At 41.7% G+C, this 20,732-nt stretch overlaps 1 long non-coding RNA gene across 1 annotated transcript; it reads right to left on the reverse strand.

The window, feature by feature from the left end:
• Window positions 1–5,037: 5,037 nt before the first annotated feature.
• Window positions 5,038–7,412, reverse strand: LOC124037332. The gene is made up of 3 exons (XR_006839160.1): window positions 7,135–7,412; window positions 6,171–6,225; window positions 5,038–6,028 (listed from the first exon to the last, which is right to left on the reverse strand). It is a non-coding gene; the product is annotated as an uncharacterized LOC124037332 (long non-coding RNA).
• Between the last annotated feature and the right edge of the window lie 13,320 nt (window positions 7,413–20,732).

The following is a 20,732-nucleotide window of genomic DNA, read 5'->3' on the forward strand; positions in this document are numbered from 1 at the left end:
ACCCATTACATCAACAAATACTGCTTTTGGAGGATGTTTCTATCTCATCAGCCACGGGTTGCAAGCTATCATCCTCAGAGTGGCAAGGGTCTCCTTCTGGGTCTCTGTCACTATTGCTCTGAAATACGGAATGCTCCATGTGACTAGTCACTAGTTCTAGAAACCTGCTTTCTTTCAGAATCTCCCATTGACTCAGTTTCTCCATTACGCTCTTGTCTTATCAACGAGGACCCGGAGGCGTCCATAGCCTCATTGACTACTTTTGGACTTAGATTGCGGAGGATACAGACTGCAGTTCCCTGGTCAACACTGCATCTGGCAGTGGGTATCCACATCTGGTAGTGGGTTTGGTTTCATAGTTCTGGCATCTGCAAAACTCTCCTCTGAAAGGATGGAGGGAACGGTTGTATCCTCTTTAATCGGAAGAAAGTTCACAGGAAGTAAGAAGTTGCGGTGTACAACCTTGCACTTGTCTGTGGAAGGGTTGACTACTCTGTAGATGTGCAGATCTGGGTTGCTCCAGCTGATGACGTAGACGGTAGATTCCCACACATCTGCCAATTTCCGTTTACCCCGTTCTCTCGTTGGCTAATAGAACATAGAACTTGTCACCAACCTCCAGGGTGCATCCTCACCTTGTCATATTCTCTTGCCTGCTTTTTCAGTGCCTTTGAGGTGTTCTTCTGTGCGGCACGTACAGCATCCTGAAGATCTCTTTGAAAGGATTCTACAAATTTTTTAACCCAAAATGGTCTCGTATCTCAGAACACTTCCAAACATGACGTCAACCGGTGGCTGTGGGGTCTCCCCAAACATTAAGTAAAAAGGGGCAAACCCTGTTGTCTCATGTACGGTACAGTTCTATACAAACCTGAGAGTTATCATCTGAGGCCATTTGTCTTTTGGTCTGTGGAGGCAAAGCTCGAATCATGTTCCCCAAAGTATGATTAAATCTTTGTTTGCCCATTGTACATTGGGTGATAAGGAGTTGTGTGAGATTGTTTCACTCCTGCCAAGTCCATTAACTCTGATATCAGCTTGCTCTCTAAGTTGGCCCTTTGACCACTTAAGACACAGAGGAAAACCATAAATACAGAAAAAGCTGTTCCACAGTTTCTGGGCAACATGTTTTGTTGTCTGATTTGTACAAGGGAAGGTGTGAGCTACTTCGTAAAATGGTATGTTACCACTAGTATGTCAATACTCTCTCCATCCTTTCCCTAAGCCAACCAGAAATCGATACAGACCAACTCTAGTGGCGCACATATATTAATCGATTGAAGAGGAGCTCCTGCATCAATTCTTCTTGACTTACTTACAACACAGCATCTACATCTCATGACAGTCTTTCACCTGTTTATCCATACCAACCCAAAATAACCTCCGTCTGATGAGGTGTAAGGTTCTTGCTTGACCTTGGTGTGGTAACTGGTGTGTATTTAAGAGTTCACCTTTTGGTTTCCAGACAAGAACGAGAGGGAATGCCCACTCACTATTCGATTTCCTGAGGATGTCAGGTTCTTCCATTTCCTCTCAGGCTTGTTTCAGTTTTTGGACGTCTGAAAGGCCTCTCATCTTTCAGTCTTATTCTATGCAAAGTATCTTGCTTCGCCACAGTTGAATTTCCCTCTGGAAGATATGCTGTCATATTTCACACCCAGATCAGCCATCTTGTTTTTCCCATTCATCTGATACTCCACAGGAGGCAATGTCAACATCAGTCAGAAACATGTCATTCAACACATCAGCAGGAGCGTTTTTCTGCCTGTTCAGTCATGGTTCCAATGACATTCGGTGCAACATCACGTTTGTCATCACATTGACCACAGCAGCTGCTGATTAACTCCAGGTCTTCCGATGCTATACACCTGCCAGCTTTGCATTATGCTTCAGTGTAACCGGGTGATCTTGGAGATTAACCCACCTTCATGGGGATCCATTTGTCACCCCACAGCGGGCATAGTATATGACCCACTAACACCCTCCTCTGTGCTGCTCAGGACATTGTGGGCTCTACAATAACAGTACTGCCAATGGAAAAGGGCCCTTTCCTTTCAGCCTACCCCAGACTAAGTGTTCATGTTTTGGGGATAGTGTCACACACTGTCAATTTTTTTTTCATGCATTTTACTTCCTTGCCAACGGTCAACATTTGCCAGTATGCTTAGAAGTGCATCTGATTCATCAGAAAGGCCATTGGGTGGTTGTAATATTGCTTTCCAATATTCCTCTGTACTTTTTAGTTTATGAAGGACATGTTTCAGTATATTTCAAATCAAATCCAATTTTATTGATTTTTTTTCAATTTTATTGAAAACATACACATGGTTAGCAGATGTTAATAAAAGTGTAGCGAAAGGCTTGAGCTTCTAGTTCCGACCATGCAGTAATATCTAAAAATTTCACAACAACTACCTTATACACACACCAGTGTAAAGGAATGAATAAGAATATGTACATAAATATATGAATGAGCGATGGCCGAACGGCATAGGCAGGATGCAGTGGATGGTATAGAGTACAGTATATACATATGAGATGAGTAATGTAGGGTATGTAAACATTATATAAAGTGCATTGTTTAAAGTCACTAGTGATACATTTATTACATACATTTTTCATTGTTAAAGTGGCTAGAGATGAGTCAGTATGTTGGCAGCAGCCACTCAATGTTAGTGATGGCTGTTTAACGGTCTGATGGCCTTTAGAAGCTGTTTTTCAGTCTCTTGGTTCCTGCTTTGATGCACCTGTACTGACCTCACTTTCTGGATGATAGCGGGGTGAACAGGCAGTGGCTCGGGATCATCCTTGATGATCTTTTTGGCCTTCCTGTGACTTTGGGTGCTGTAGGTGTCCTGGAGGGCAGGTAGTTTGCCCCGGTGATACGTTGTGTAGACCTCACTACCCTCTGGTACAGCAAGATTTATTTTGTATTTACTTCTGACTATGGTGTCTAATGTAGATGAGTTAATTTGCTTTGCATCAGAGGAACTGTTAGAATTATGTACTAAATAAAGAACAGCTGTTGAATATTGCTGAACACTACAAGGTTGAAATGAGTGATAAACGTCTAAAATTCTATTAGGTTGATATTGAAGGCCAATCTGATGGGGTGGTATTCTTGAATTTACCACTGGGGCAGCCTCTGCTGAGGACTTGCAGTCTCCCCGTAACGTTACAATGGCCGCTCCATCTGTTAGTCTTCTTTTTGAACAGCAGAAATAACTGCTTCTGTTACAGCTAGAGCAATGATCGTGAGAAGTTAGAGGATGACCGTGTAAAATATGAACAAAAATTGGGCATTTAAACAGGATATGGAGCGTTCTAAAATCAAGCTGCGACAAGAGCGGCTAGAGCTGGTTAGGGAAGGAAAGCTCTCAGGGGAGAGTTTGCTCTGGGAAGGTGACCCAGATTGACCTAGGGGTCGTTCCTCTTTTGGTCGTGCCCCGGACACATTTGATATTGTTAGGAACATACGGTTTTTGCCTAAATTTAATGAGAAGGACCCTGAGACATTTTATCTTTTTACGTGTTTCTGATGGTAGGAGTTGGCCTGAGTCTGACCACACTTTAATGTTGCAGCATGTGTTGACTGGTAAAGCACAGGAAGCATATTCAGTTCTTAGTGTAGCTGACAGTGTCAGTTATGATAAGGTTAAAATAGCTGTGTTACAGATTTACGAATTGGTCCCTGACGCTTACCTCCAACAATTTAGAACTTTAAAAAGGGATAATAAACAGATTTACGTGTTGCGATTCATGTTGCGTTTGCGTGAGAGTTATCTCCACAATTGAATCGCTGGTGTTCCACCTCTGCAGTTATGACTTTCCAAGGGCTGAGTGATCTGATCATGCTAGAGCAATTTAAAGGACACAATCCCTGATCATATAGCCACGTACATTAATTAACAAATGAAAAGTGAAGACTGTCGCTGAAGCTGCGGTTTTGCAGACGAGTATGTTTTGACTCACAAAATTGTCTTTGCAGAGCCCCGTATTCGGTGTGAGTGGGGGCATTCGGAGAGACTTGGGCCTCGCACACAGATACTTCGGTTCACAGCCATAGTTTCATTCAACTAGGGTTGAGCCTGAGTCCCATCGTAAAGCGGACTTTGGTCAATAGTGTCACTACTGTCAAGGTTTGGGCCATTGGAATAACAAATGTCCGGTTCTCAGGGCTAGGGGTAATTTCAGTATGTGCGCTTACGTTAAATCTAAACCTATGGCGTTAGCTGCGTCTGTTCCACATCAGTTCACTCTTGACACGTTGTCTCATGCCCAGGGGCATGTGAAAGTCCATATTGAACCAGGCTATTTACCTTTCATTACGGAGGGTTTTGTGTCTGTTAGGAAGTAAGGACCTAGTGCCAGTAAATATCCTGAGACACACAGGTGCCTCTGAATCGTTTGTGTTGGAGTGTGTGTTACCCTTCTCTGCTGAGACTGATTCAGGGAATAGTGTTTTAATTGAGGGAATAGGTTTGAACACTGTCAGTTCCATTGCATAAACTGATGTTGGATTGTGGACTGGTGAAATGTGAGGTTGCTGTGGGGGTGCGTCCTTCGTTGCCTTTTGAGGGTATCGACGTTATCCTTGGGAATAACTTGGCTGGTGAGCGTGCATGGCCTGTTGTGTTTCCATCTCTACTGGTTTCCGCTAGGCCGTCATTTGTAGGGATTCCTGATGAGAGTGCACAGAGTTTCCCCAGAGATGTCCTCTGAGTGTGCAGTGACGCGTTCTATGAGCTGTGGCGACCTGGTCACTGCACCGGCTAACGAGATGAGGACGAGGTTGGCTGAGGCAAGTGGAAGTGTGAACACGTAACTTCTGTTGATAAAAGGATATTAGAAGGGTGAGCCGGTTAAGAATCGATTCAGACAAGGTGTTAAAATTGTGCGACAAGCGACAGTTTATTTCAGAGTGAGAATATCTGGTACACGTAAATACGGCTCTCCCATTCGCTCGCACAGAACAGCAGGAAAAGAGGAAGAGTGAACCGTTACAACACCATTTATACAAAACAGAAAGTAGGTTGATCCTGGGAGATCGGATCTTTGGATTGGTTCAGCTGGGGTGTAGTCTGTAGTCTTCCGCCATTGGCTCAGCTGGGCCGTCCGTCACTCTAGAATCCCGCCGTCACACAATGTTCAGCTAAAGGAGACTATGTGTGTGCGCTGGTTTGGCAGTCAGTGTGTAATGTGGGAGCTTTCCTGTAGGGGACCCCACAGGCTTTACTGTGAGTTGTAGCCATGTATTTAGCAGTAGGCTGATCACTTGCATAAGAAAATAGCAATTCTTTACACCCCCTAATCAATTTGGGACTCAGAGGCTGGGTCAATTTGTTTGCGTTACTGGTATGGTGTTCCGAGGTCCTTGTTGGTCCCTGGTTTTATGGGGGGGGTCGACGAATTCTCTCTCTTTACTGATTTTCCTTTAAATAGGATGTCGGTGGGCAGAACGGGGAGGGTTGTCAGCGAAATGGGACACCTTGGCTCGGGTGTGTCCCAGGATAAATGCACCTCTTCCCCATTCATTGGGTACTCTCCATGCAGACACTGATTGTGGTTTGTGGCTGTTTGCGTTGCCACCTTTCAACACCCCTCATTATCACATTTATGCACGCAACCACTCACACTACTTATTACTGACTACACACACACCATTGTTAATTGTATTGTATTTACTTTAGTTAATAAATATATTTTGTTATTCCTTGTCTCCTTTTTGTTATGAACCTTGAGTCGTTTCGTGACATCACTCACCTGTAAAAGTGCTGAATCACCATTTGGCTTGACCAGAGTACCTGGATATTTTGGTGTGGATATGTTATTCATGGTGGATATTCAAATTGACTGTCTCTTGAAGTTAACAGCAGGTGTAGTCCTCTTCTCTGGAGCACTGCTGTATTCCCAGTGATGGATGATCTTGTAGACCCAGGTCACGGCTCCAATTTTGTAACCAACTTCACATAGCCCTTCAGAAGAAAGGCACACGGACACCCACACTTCAGGTTGACATGGCTTTTATCTGCAATAAAATATATCAAGAAGTGATGCCAGGACAGTCACAGCCATACATTCACTGCTCTCAGAATATCTCAACCCACAAAGTGATCGTATAGTATACATCCATTGTGTCTCGAAAATAACAAAAATACAGAAAATCCTACCTGCAGTAAAAGATAGTGTCGAAAGGCAGACAGGCAGACAGGATCATCACAGCCACTGGTTAGGTAAGACACAAGCTCTTTTAGAGCAAGAGTAATGATACATGCCCTCAATGTGAAGTGATATTCATAAATACAGAGCCCCTGTACACCCTTTTTGATCAACCTTAAGGTAGTAAGAAAATAAACATTCACTTAATATTTCAATAAATCACATACTAGCAAATCACCTGCAAGCAATAGAAAGCGTGACATTGGTGCAGTGACCAAGGGTGCTAGTTAGCTCATCATTAACATGGCTAGCTAAGCCAGCAAAAACGTGGTTGACTTGCCAAAATAGGTCTTAAATACATGAATGGCAAAATAAATATATACAGTCACATTCGCCATTGACTTTAGGATATATGAACACGTTTTCCAAAGACACTATTGTGTTATACAATTTTTATATACAGAAGGAGACACGAACCTGCTCTCAGAATATCTCAGACTGAGGAGCAGACAGACAAACTTCCCAAATAGGGGAGAAGCACTAAAAACCCACTAGTTGTTCTTTCAAAGAAAAGAATACAAAAATGTTAAGTCCGAGTTCTAGTATTGCAAACCTTACTACAGTGGCAGCAAATATTCTTGTGAATTCAGCAACAATGAAAGGAAACTGTATCACCTATTTTCCTGAAGTGAATGGTTTCACACACTACTCTACCCGCGAACTGCGGAGTTCTTAGATATCTACATTTCGCGCGAGGTTGATGGAAACTCTGTAGTTTCACCTTGTCACACCTACAAAATTAGCGGTCTGGTAGTTTGCGTGAACAGGGTGGCCTGGGAGGTAGTCAAATTCCCGGCCTGGTCTGAGACTCTGCTTGGGGGCGTAAACGATGGCCCCTCCGGTGCTAAACGTGAGGACGGCCCAGAGAAAGAAAGAGTAGCGTAAGGGGAACACGGGAAGAATCACATTCCTTACTTGGTGGAGCTAAAGCTCCTAGTTGTGCATTGTACCAATGCTCTCTTGGTCCTCTACTCTCGGATCACCACTCAGCTCCACAGCTCCAGGTCGTAGTCAACGCAACCGCACTTCCTCAAACGAATTCGCAAGTAAGATGTCTCATCCCGCAGACACTGGTCCAGTGCGATCACGCCAAACAGACAAGTACATTTAAACTTGCACAGGAGCCCGATCCATCCCCATAGAGGAACATTCTCCGCTCCCCGAACGCCACAAAACACAGGGTTTTTAAAGGAAATGACACCCAGCTACCTGTCTGGTCAGCTAACTCGCTGGAGGTGCGTCTGATCACATCAGCCCCGCCACCCACTGATGTACCAATCCATTTCGTCACATACAGTTGTATTAACTGCCAAGAATATGTATAATATCTTATAGTAATAATATCCGAAGTACATCTACATTTACATAAAAATAAGTGATTTATAATATAATGGTATTCTCAAACAATTAATAAAATAAACATTGAAAATAAATATGCCAAAGAAAATGTATATATGTTTTATCTCTTTTCTTTGACCAGATTGAAAACAATTTAGTTCAAGAGAGAGAAAAAAACGCGTTATAAAATATCTCATTTAAATCAATTTTCCAAAACACAACAAAATGTGTTTATTGGAGTTTTCTTGTATATCAACAGATTCGAAAATGCTGTTATGGTTTATCTCAAAACATGTTCGGTCAAAATATACAGTAGAATCTTGTGTCCAATGAGCGATTTAAAAAAATACATTGTAAACGTTTTGGTTTGCTAGGGTCTCAGATGAATCAAAATGAAAATCCAATTGAAAAGCATTTGATGTCTTTTGAAAGTATCTAATGTGCTGTTTCGGTTACTGTGGTGTTTTCATTTATTTTATTGTGCAAAACAGATTTTCGGTTCAATGTTGTTGTACATTGTAATCTGTTGTATTTAAAAATATTATCATATGCTCTTTAGTAGAGATCTCGACAGCATATGGTACATATCGAAATATGAATATATATATATATATATTTGAACTATTTTGAAACAAGAGACTGGGAAGCTATTTGTATTAACACCATAAAAAGCCCCTGAGCTGTGAATGTGGAGAAGCATTTTCACATTGATGTTTCTATTATCTCTATTGCATTGAATCCAACTTGCAAGTGAGCATACATTTCCCCCAAAACATTGTCAATTATTATTGCTAAGCCATGTTGTGCATAGTATTTTACATATCTTTTATTTACACAATGAGAAAACTAAGCTCTGTGAGCTTTAAAGACAGAGAACAGGTATATAATAACTACATGGACCTTTGAGTGCTTTCTGTGTCTGTTATAGAGAATGTTTGATCTAGAAGGGTCCACTGTAACCAATACAGAAATGACGGCTGTATGATTATACATGAACCTGATTCCCAACTATGCCCATCACATCTGGGACAGCCTGCAGATGGACACCACTGTATTGACACCACTGTTACAGGCTGGTACAGGGCACGGGACAGAAAGAGGGAGCAGAAAAGTGGACGAGGGAGAACTGCCCAACCAAGCAAAAAGGCAGTAACTGCAAATTTGGTCGAAAATTGGTTAATGTCATTTTTGCTACATTAAATACATGCTTAATCATGTGGACAAGTATCCTGCCTCTATTGTATTGTATTCTGGAGAAAATGTGGGTCATGTTAGCAGTAACTGCATAAAATTACTTTGAAACCAAGGTAAATAAAATACATTTCTCTCAGTTCCACTCTATGAGCAGTTACTGCCATTTTTCTTGGTAGGGCAGAGAAGAAGTTCAAGGGATATCAGATTAAATAACATTTTATTTGTCACATGCGCAGAATACAACAGGTAATACAACCTTAGAATGAAATGCTTACTCACAAGCCCTTAACCAACAATGCAGTTTTAAGAAAAACACCACAAAAACAAAAAATAAATAAAGTAACAAATAATTAAAGAGCAGCAGTAAAATAACATAGCGAGGCTAAATACATGGGGTACCGGTACAGAGTCAATGTGCGGGGGCACTGGTTAGTCGAGGTAATTGAAGTCATTTATACATGTGGGTAGAGTTATTAAAGTGACTTATGCATAGATAATAACAGAGAGTAGCTGCATATGCGTGTATGTGTGTGTGTGTGTGTGTGTGTGTGTGTGTGTGTGTGTGTGTGTGTGTGTGTGTGTGTGTGTGTGTGTGTGTGTGTGTGTGTGTGTGTGTGTGTGTGTGTGTGTGTGTGTGTGTGTGTGTGTGTGTGGACATGCAGAGAGGACCCTGACCTAACGTTGACTCACCACCTACAGAAGTCACATTTCACCCTGTCAGGGATGTTGACCTTCACTGTCAGAATCTTCAGATTCTCCCCTCGGTTAATGGCCAGGGTCTGCAAGAAAACCTAACCTGTTGAGACAGGCGACACACTGCAAAGAGACCCCCGTGCCCCCCTGCGCCTCACACACACGTTCACACACACAAACACTTTCCAAAACAGCACAGAAAGCCAACCCCCGCCACACTGGCACACACACACCGTCTGCCCATATGTCCTGTAGAAAACCTCCTTGCTCTCTCCCACTCCTTCCTCCATCTTGCTCTAAGGAAAAGAGACATGCTGTTAAACAAATAGTTTTAAGTGTCTGACCTTTTTGGAGGAAAACCTTTTGGAGGAGAAAGGGAAGAGGGAAGAAATGTCCCGTCAATCTAGATTCCAAGCAGAAGAGCCAAACTGACAAATGCCACGCCACCAACCTCCTTCCCCCATATCCTACCAGAACCACTGCCTGCCACCAAGCAGCCACCACATCCACCCCCACCCTCCACATCACAACAGCTAATGGCCAGATTTGGACAGGAATTAATGCAGTAAGAATTCTGATGAAAATGTCCTTTTTTTGGCATGTTCTCCCCTTGAGCTTTACTGTTCACTGGGGGATTTCTCATGCGATAATCATCAAATCTGAAGTTTTGCATGCGATCGAACAGTCAGACCAAACATCCAACCAACTCAGAGGAGAACGCCATAAAGAAAAACAGACAAAGGCTCTTTCAGAGAACAGGCATCTCTCCCAGTCCTGTCTGTGTTGATGAGTCAGTGTTTAGTAAGGAGGATGACCTGGGAGACAACGCTGGAGGTGATGGCCGTGACAGCTGCCGGAACGTTGGCCAAAACCAGACAACCGACGCTCTGGGGCTGACAGGATGGCTAGTTACCCCTCTCTATCACCAAACACTATAGAATCAACGGTCCGGATGCCACAAATCTGACCACCACAAACATACACATAAAAACACAGCAAGTATGAATATGACCATGCTACATTACATCTGACACAACCGATGTTACAGCTACTACTTTCACACTATATGAGTGTGTGCAGGGGGAGGTACGTAATACTGAGTAACATGAAACATCTCTATGACCTCTTCACCAGTCCCCCCTATAACACACCTCCAGAGACCCTTTTCACAACAATGAAATAAATATGCTATGAGAGTTTACATAATAAATGTCTGAGAGTTTGGGAGATATTAGGGGGCTGTTGCAATATATGTCATTTAGCAGACACTTTTATCCAAAGCAACTTACAGTCATGTGTGCATACATTCTACGTATGGGTGGTCCCGAGGATTGAACCCACTACCCTGGCATTACAAGCGCCATGCTCTACCAACTGAGCTACAGAAGGACCACGACAGTCTGACTTTCCCCACTGCAGGACATGCACGTTTAGTATTTACATTATTAATACAAAGAAAATATAAATATCTAACATTATGTATCATGTTCCTCATTAAACAATGAAATCATAATTGGAAAAAGATTAGGAATGTAAGTTAAATTAAAGAATGTTTTTCTTAAGACTATGCGATTCTGTTTTAATATTTACTTTCCAAATAAGAGTCAGGAATGGTCAGTGAGCGGCTCATGGAACTGGGCGATAGGTGAGGCTTAAAGAAAACAAGAAGACGTGGTGAACTTTGAACTCCTTTCCATTTTCAGAACAACTAACATACACAACATGGGGCTTGCAATACAGCAATGAGTGTTCTCAAGAAAAAAATCTACTTGATCCCATGTTTTATAGGACAACATTTAGTTATACTGTAATTTACCCATCTATTTAAAAAATATATAATATTTATTTTGGGTTGAATGAAGACTTGTTTTCATTATTTGTTTCATCGTGTTAGAATCAAAAATATTTAATATAACACTGAGATTATCACCGCCAAAAATATTTTTTTTATAGAATTGCATATACATATAAAAGCATTGGGACATTGACCCATTTTTTGTTGCTTTGGCCTTGCTCTCGAATACAGTGCCTTGCGAAAGTATTCGGCCCCCTTGAACTTTGCGACCTTTTGCCACATTTCAGGCTTCAAACATAAAGATATAAAACTGTATTTTTTTGTGAAGAATCAACAACAAGTGGGACACAATCATGAAGTGGAACGACATTTATTGGATATTTCAAACTTTTTTAACAAATCAAAAACTGAAAAATTGGGCGAGCAAAATTATTCAGCCCCTTTACTTTCAGTGCACAAACTCTCTCCAGAAGTTCAGTGAGGATCTCTGAATGATCCAATGTTGACCTAAATGACTAATGATGATAAATATAATCCACCTGTGTGTAATCAAGTATCCGTATAAATGCACCTGCACTGTGATAGTCTCAGAGGTCCGTTAAAAGCGCAGAGAGCATCATGAAGAACAGGGAACACACCAGGTAGGTCCGAGATACTGTTGTGAAGAAGTTTAAAGCCGGATTTGGATACAAAACTATTTCCCAAGCTTTAAACATCCCAAGGAGCACTGTGCAAGCGATAATATTGAAATGGAAGGAGTATCAGACCACTGCAAATCTACCAAGACCTGGCCGTCCCTCTAAACTTTCAGCTCATACAAGGAGAATACTGATCAGAGATGCAGCCAAGAGGCCCATGATCACTCTGGATGAACTGCAGAGATCTACAGCTGAGGTGGGAGACTCTGTCCATAGGACAACAATCAGTCGTATATTGCACAAATCTGACCTTTATGGAAGAGTGGCAAGAAGAAAGCCATTTCATAAAGATATCCATAAAAAGTGTCGTTTAAAGTTTGCCACAAGCCACCTGGGAGACACACCAAACATGTGGAAGAAGGTGCTCTGGTCAGATGAAACCAAAATTGAACTTTTTGGCAACAATGCAAAACGTTATGTTTGGCGTAAAAGCAACACAGCTCATCACCCTGAACACACCATCCCCACTGTCAAACATGGTGGTGGCAGCATCATGGTTTAGGCCTGCTTTTCTTCAGCAGGGACAGGGAAGATGATTAAAATTGATGGGAAGATGGATGGAGCCAAATACAGGACCATTCTGGAAGAAAACCTGATGGAGTCTGCAAAAGACCTGAGACTGGGACGGAGATTTGTCTTCCAACAAGACAATGATCCAAAACATAAAGCAAAATCTACAATGGAATGGTTAAAAAATAAGCATATCCAGGTGTTAGAATGGCCAAGTCAAAGTCCAGACCTGAATCCAATCGAGAATCTGTGGAAAGAACTGAAAACTGCTGTTCACAAATGCTCTCCATCCAACCTCACTGAGCTCGAGCTGTTTTGCAAGGAGGAATGGGAAAAAATGTCAGTCTCTCGATGTGCAAAACTGATAGAGACATACCACAAGCGACTTACAGCTGTAATCGCAGCAAAAGGTGGCACTACAAAGTATTAACTTAAGGGGGCTGAATAATTTTGCACGCCCAATTTTTCAGTTTTTGATTTGTTAAAAAAGTAAATGTCGTTCCACTTCATGATTGTGTCCCACTTGTTGTTGATTCTTCACAAAAAAATACAGTTTTATATCTTTATGTTTGAAGCCTGAAATGTGACAAAAGGTCGCAAAGTTCAAGGGGGCCGAATACTTTCGCAAGGCACTGTATATTTTATTTTATTTAACCTTTATTTAACTAGGCAAGTCAATTAAGAACAAATTCTTATTTACAATGACGGCCAAACCCGGACAACGCTGGGAAATTGTGCGCCGCCCGATGGGACTCCCAATCATGAAGGTTAGAGAAAGCGACAAAGTGGCAGCAACCATTCCATTTTGAACATAGCAAACACCTTAAACTTAAACTAGACAAGTCCCTCGCTTGACATTCTGAGAAATATAATACAACTCAACCCAACAGGATCTTTCAACTCAATGGGATCACTCAACTAAATTGGAGATAGTAGGATCATATTGATCTTTCTTAATGTCTGTCTTAAGAGAGTAGGGCAGAGATAGTAGGATCATATTGACCTTTCTTAATGTCTGTCTTAAGAGAGTAGGGCAGAGATAGTAGGATCATATTGACATTTCTTAATGTCTGTCTTAAGAGAGTAGGGCAGAGATCGTTGCGGGCAGTGTGGTCAGTGTTGAAGTACAACGTATCCTGTGACTGACCCTCCCTGGCAGGATGGAAGGGACAGCTGGAGGTCCTGGGTGAGAGGCCATGTGAGGGGGACGCTAAACAATCAATCAGGTCAGCCGGTCACCTGACACCAGCCCTGTCACAATGCATGCGTCACAACACAGTGCCACAGTGCTGCTGACCGCGCCCACATGTCACCCCTCCACCGTCACGCCTGTCAATCACAGGAAGGGTCCGACACACACAGGATGGACAGTCACACATACTGTACAATGTGGTGACTGGTGGTGGCTGGTCAGTATGTGTGCATGTGTTAAATGTTCAAATGGGCATACAATGTGAACAGCCATTTGTGAATCTGTATTAACTGTGTACTGTGTAGTAGGCTACGTATAATCCATTGGAAATATAAACCCTGTGGCCTTTAAAAATATCAACACCACTGATTCAGATTAGAGAAATCATTGGCTTCAGCATACAGTCGAAGAGTAGGAGAATCAATCAACAATACTGGTAAGGCCCACTTTTATCAACTTTCTAAAATGCAATAGTTTAAACAGCAATGTTGTTTTTTTCAATCCATTAAAACAACACCATTTACAATCAACTGACACTATCACCAACTGTTCAGTTTAAAGTGTTATCTCCGGGAGGTTCTGTCCCCTGACAGATGCTGTACCCAGCTGCATAAAACATACTGACCACAACTTAACACTCTGCCCTTAATACACTGCCTCCCTGACTGCCTGACTGCCTTCCTGACTGTCTGACTGCCTTCCTGACTGCCCGGGGATAGCCTAACGTGCTAATTTAAAAGAGGCGAATGTTTGCTCACACATGCCTCCTGTCACAACACATTCAACACATTCGACAACCTTTCCCTTTAAACATGATGTCAAGAAAATGTTCATTTTTACTGGAATCAGCTAGCAGGTCACTGCTGCAGAAATTAACACTCCGTGACAATCCTGAGTCACAAAATTAACACTCCGTGACAATCCTAAGTCACAAAATTAACAACCGCCCTCGACATGAACAAAACAGTGACTGCAGCGTTGCACCCCAGCCGCAACCGACTCATTCTGTCTCTGTCTCTGTCTCTGTCTCTGTCTCTCTCTCTCTCTCTCTCTCTCTCTCTCTCTCTCTCTCTCTCTCTCTCTCTCTCTCCTCCCTCGCTCCCTCTCTTCTGCCTCTCAGGGCAGTGAGCCGCTGTCATGGCGGAGGAACGCCTGTCAATCTCAGGGCCTAATCCAATGGCACGTCTGCTGGGGACATGTCACATATGTTAAGAGGAGCAGAGGGGGAATGACTGGGGGGACAGAGACCAGGGCGAGAGGAGAGGATGAGTGCAGGGTGGCAGGGGGCCCTGTGACAGACCCACTGTGACAGGTGGCCCTGGACCAACTGAGTAACCAAGCTGCCACAGGGGGGGTGGGGGTTAGCTAACTTCGCCCCTTGATGTGACTAGCATTCAGAAGTGGCACATAGGGAGTGGGCTGAGGGAAATGTCACGCACTGTCACAGAGTTCAACTCACAGTGATCTTGGGATATTACTCAAAGATCACTCATCTTTACACAGATTTACATAAACAGTTTGGGGCACAGTGGACAATGGGACATTAACATTAAATGTATCATAGTCCAAATAGTCATAAAATACTAAACACAGACTAATATTTAACCCAATAGACGGTATGGCACTAAACTCTCACCTAATACGTTACTAGCAGCTACTCTTCCTGGGGTCTGGCAAAATTAAGGCAGTTATACAATTTTAAAATCATTACAATTACATTCATTATTTTATCTGATCAAGCACAATTTTTTCCAAAACTTTACTATGGGTTGGTAACAGGCTGATTGGTTGGCTATTTGAGCCAGTAAAGGGGGCTTTAATATTCTTAGGTAGGGGAATGACTTTTGTTTCCCTCCGGGCCTGAGGGCACACACTTTCTGGAAGGCTTAAATTGAACATATGGCAAATAGGAATGGCAATATCGTCCGCTATTATCCTCAGTCATTTTTCATCCAAGTTGTCAGACCCCGGTGGATTGTCATTGTTGATAGACAACAATAATTTGTTCACCTCTTCCACGCTCACTTTACAATTCTTGTCTTTCATAATTTGGTCAGATTTGGTCAGGTAAACTTGAATGTGTAGTGTCTGGCATGTCATGCCTAACACTGATAATCTTTCAAATGAAAAAATAATTGAAGTTGTTGCCAATATCAGTCAGATTTGCGATGAATGAGCCATCTGATTCAATGAATAATGGAGCTGAGTTTGCTTTTTTCCAAAAAATTTCATTGAAGATAATGTTGTGTCTTTGGCTATGCCGGATTAAGTGATATGACATGCAATTTCTCAGTAATTAATATTACCTGATTCTGATTAAGCTAGTCATGTAAATGTAATTAACTAGAGAGTCGGGGCACCACAAAATAATATTTATAGAGCTGTTATCTTCCGAATAAACTCTTAAAGACCTAGTAATATTTTACATCAATTAGCAGTCACTTTAATCGTCACCTTAATTCAGTCTCATCTGAAAGTTGTACATTCTTGGGTATCTTCACGAACCTGGCTAACAAGTTGAATCAGCAATGAAAAATTGGGTTTAATTATTTATTTACTAAATACCTAACTAATCACACAGAATTACACATACACATAATTAATAATAACTTGATTACAAATTACGTCATAAAGGAAAACTTCCCTAGCAGGCGGAACAGATGTGACAGCTTGTTACACAAAAGAAAAGGGGCTGGGTTTGAGTGAAAAAGCAGGAAGACTGAGGAACAAAGGGTGAAGCTGTGCTACTGTAAATACAGTATCTCATGCATTCTAAATTACCGCCCATTTGGAAAAGGAAAATGCAATAAATATTTACTCTGAGCTGCGCTCCGGGAAGGTTGGTGGTAGATGGAAGGCCTTGTTGCCAAACCTAGTCCTTTGAAGAATGTATCTTTTGGTCAATTGGATACGTTGTAGTAACGTCGTTGTGTGATAGACGGGATACTCTGTCTGTTCCTTCCTAACCGTCGTTTGCTGTTGCTAATTCAACGGCTAGGAGGTATCACTTCTGTAGTGAATAAGAGTTCAAAGTTCATACCATCCGCAACCAAAGCTCACGCTGATTTTGGCTTCGTTCTGTAGTTATTATCCGAACCATTCTGACATCGGACCGTCGTCCTCACATCCTTGGAACAGGAGGTTATATTGTCGGTAAGGCTTTATATAGAAAGGGAGATTAGGGCGTGTTTGAAAAGTTTTATAGCCCATGTCCCTTCACAGGGGCGGGCCACTGATTGAGCAGAGCCCTAACCTTATGAAAACCCAATTCTCACATTTTAGAAGCTAAAATAAAATTTCATCCCATCACGAATAATTTCATATTCAAACATTTAAATTGAACAACAATTCCATGTGAACTCTGATGTGTAGACTTTCCACTGTAGAGTTTATGTCATCTTATCATTGATGAGAATGTCTCAGACGACAACCGAACTGAGATCATATTCATTTAGTACCACCGCATATGTTCAATTGGTCGGATTACCAGAATCTCCCCCCACCTTCTGATGTTCCCAGAATCTCTATGTTAATCAAGTGATTTGCAAATGTAACATCAGTAGGGTAGAGAGGCTAGCACTGGAGTAATATGATCACATTTTTTGGTTCTAGTCAGGATTCTAGCAGCCGTATTTAGCACTAACTGAAGTTTATTTAGTGCTTTATCCGGGTAGCCGGAAAGTAGAGCATTGCAGTAGTCTAACCTAGAAGTAACAAAAGCATGGATTCATTTTTCCGCATCATTTTTGGACAGAAAGTTTCTGATTTTTGCAATGTTACGTAGATGGAAAAAAGCTGTCCTTGAAACAGTCTTGATATGTTTGTCAAAAGAGAGATCAGGGTCTAGAGTAACGCCGAGGTCTTTCACAGGTTTATTTGAGATGACTGTACAACCATCCAGATTAATTGTCAGATTCAACAGAAGATCTCTTTGTTTCTCAGGACCTAGAACAAGCATCTCCGTTTTGTCCGAGTTTAAAAGTAAAACGTTTGCAGCCATCCACTTCCTTATGTCTGAAACACAGGTTTCTAGCGAGGGCAATTTTGGGGCTTCACCATGTTTCATTAAAATGTACAGCTGTGTGTCATCCGCATAGCAGTGAAAGTTAACATTATGGTTTCAAATGACATCCCCAAGATATAAAATATATAGTGAAAACAATAGTGGTCCTAAAACGGAACCTTGAGGAACACCGAAATGTACAGTTGATTGGTCAGAGGACAAACCATTCACAGAGACAAACTGATATCTTTCCGACAGATAAGATCTAAAACAGGCCAGAACATGTCCGTGTAGACCAATTTGGGTTTCCAATCTCTCCAAAAGAATGTGGTGATCGATGGTATCAAAGGATCACGAGGACAGATGCAGAGCCTCGGTCTGTCGCCATTAAAAGGTCATTTACCACCTTTACAATTGCGGTCTCAGTGCTATGATGGGGTCTAAAACCAGACTGAAGCATTTCATATCCATTGTTTGTCTTTAGGAAGGCAGTGAGTTGCTGCGCAACAGCTTTTCCCAAAAAATTTCAGAGGAATGGAAGATTCGATATAGGCCAATTGTTTTTTATATTTTCTGGGTCAAGGTTTGGTAGAGGTAAAGTGACTGCCGTATGCATGGATAATAAACAGAAAGTAGTAGCAGCGTAAAAATGGGGATGGGGGACAATGCAAATAGTCTGGGTAAGCCATTTGATTAGCTGTTCAGGAGTCTTTTGGCTGGCGGTAGAAGCTGTTAGACTTGGCGCTGCGGTACCGCTTGCCGTGCGGTAGCAGAGAAAACAGTCAATGACTACGGTGGCGGGAGTCTTTGGCAATGTTTTGGGCCTTCCTCTGACAGTGCCTGGAATAGAGATCCTGGATGGCAGGAAGCTTGGCACCAGTGATGTACTGGGCCGTACGCACTACCCTTTGCAGTGCCTTGCAGTTGGAGGCCAAGCAGTTGCCATACAAGGTGGTGATGCAACCATGCAATGCTTTCAACATGCATTTTCCATGTTGCTGTCGACCTGTTTGACATTCAGAAATTATCAAGAGCAAGCCTGCTTCTTTTCCCGAATAGGCTAATACGCCTAGGATTTTTTTTAAAGATTGAAATAGATATCCTATAGCATTTGTAGCCTATAGCTTTCCCTGGGATTTCATGAGAAAAGGAATTGCCTCATATTGGAGGTGTCACGCCCTGACCTTAGAGAGCCTTTTTATGTCTCTTTTTGGTGTGGTCAGGGTGTGATTTGGGTGGGCATTCCATGTCCTTTATTTCTATGATTTGTTTTTCTATGTTTTGGCTGGGTATGTTTCTCAATCAGGGACAGCTGTCTATCATTGTCTCTGATTGGGAATCATACTTAGGTAACCCTTTTTCCATCCTTTCAGTGTGGGTAGTTAACTTTGTTTGTAGCACTAAAGCCCTGTAAGCTTCACGGTTGTTTCATTCATTTGTTGTTTTGCTGGCGAAATTTTAAATAAAAGGAAAATGTACGCTCACCACGCTGCACCTTGGACTTCTTCCAGCATCGGCCGTGATAGGAGGGGCTTGCAGCCAATATACAGAACAGGGCAACATGGTTTGATATTCACAGATAGCTAATATTAATACTATATGTCAATCTCTACTGGCTTAAATTGGAGGAGAGATTTACTATTTTGTCAGGATGTAGCCCGGTGTTAAGATAGGCCTACTATAGGGGGACGTACGGGCTTCTCCTTTCCAACTCCATACCCGTTAATGCTCTAGCCTATTTTACATTCAGCAAGCAAGAGCAGGTGTGCATCTCTCCTCCAATAGGCAATTAGTAGGCGAATGAATATAACCAGTGGTGGAAAAGTAAAAGTACTTTTAAGTAAAAGTAAAGATACCTCAATAAAAAATGACTCAAGTAGAAGCGAAAGTCAGTAAAATGCTATTTGAGTAAAAGTCTAAAAAGTCTATTTGGTTTTAAATAAGTATCAAAAGTAATGCAATAGTAGACATTATTTCACATTCCTTATATTAAGCAAACCAGACGGCACCATTTTCTTCTTTTAATTTACACTCCAACACTCAGACATAATTTACGAACGAAGCATTTGTGTTTAGTTAGTCCGCCATTTCAGAGGCAGTAGGATGACCAGGGATGGTCTCTTCATATATGCATGAATTGGTCCATTTTCCAGTCCTGCTAAGCATTTTGAAATGTAACGAGTACTTTCAGGGAAAATGAATGGAGTAAAAAGTACATACTTTTCTTCAGGTATGTAGTAAAGTGAATGTTATCAAAAATATTTGGGCAATATCTGAACATCACACCTCACAATTATTTCCCAAAAGCTGTCTGGATGTGCCCCGTACCTCCTGTGTCAAGGGCCCAGCCAGGACCTTAGTGCTTTAGGAATGTAGTGGAGTAATCATAAAAATGCAAAAAAAATGTAATATTAAAGTAAAGTACATACAGTGCATTCAGAAAGTATTCAGACCCCTTGACTTTTTCCAAATGTTAAGTTAAAGCCTTATTCGAAAATTGATTAAATAAATGTTTTTCCTAATCAATTTACACAATAACCCATAATGACGAAGTGAAAATCGTTTTTAGAAACTGATATATCACATTTACTTACATAAGTATTTAGACCCTTTGCTGTGAGCCTCGAAATTGAGCTCAGATCCATCCTGTTTGCATTAATCATCCTTGGGATGATCGTCCTTGAGATGACAAAGCAGGAGTGGCTTCGTGACAAGTCTCTGAAAGTTCCTGAGTGGCCCAGCCAGAGCCTAGACTTGAACCCGATTGAATATCTCTGGAGAGACCTGAAAATAGCTGTGTAGCAACGCTCCTCATCCAACCTGACAGAGCTTGAGAGGATCTGCAGAAAATAATGGGATAAACCCCCCCCAAATACAGGTGAGCCAAGCATATATCATCATAACCAAGAAGACTCAAGGCTGTAATCGCTTCAACAAAGTACTGAGTAAAGGGTCTAAAAACGTATGTAAATGTTATATTTCTGTTCAATATTTGTTCATGTGCAACAATTAAAAAAAAAATGTTTTTGCTTTGTCATTATGGGGTACTGTGTGTAGATTGATGAGGGAAAAAAACCAAATCCATTTTAG

This window comes from Oncorhynchus gorbuscha, linkage group LG06 (assembly GCF_021184085.1).
Source record: "Oncorhynchus gorbuscha isolate QuinsamMale2020 ecotype Even-year linkage group LG06, OgorEven_v1.0, whole genome shotgun sequence".
Classification (NCBI taxonomy): Eukaryota; Metazoa; Chordata; class Actinopteri; order Salmoniformes; family Salmonidae; genus Oncorhynchus; species Oncorhynchus gorbuscha.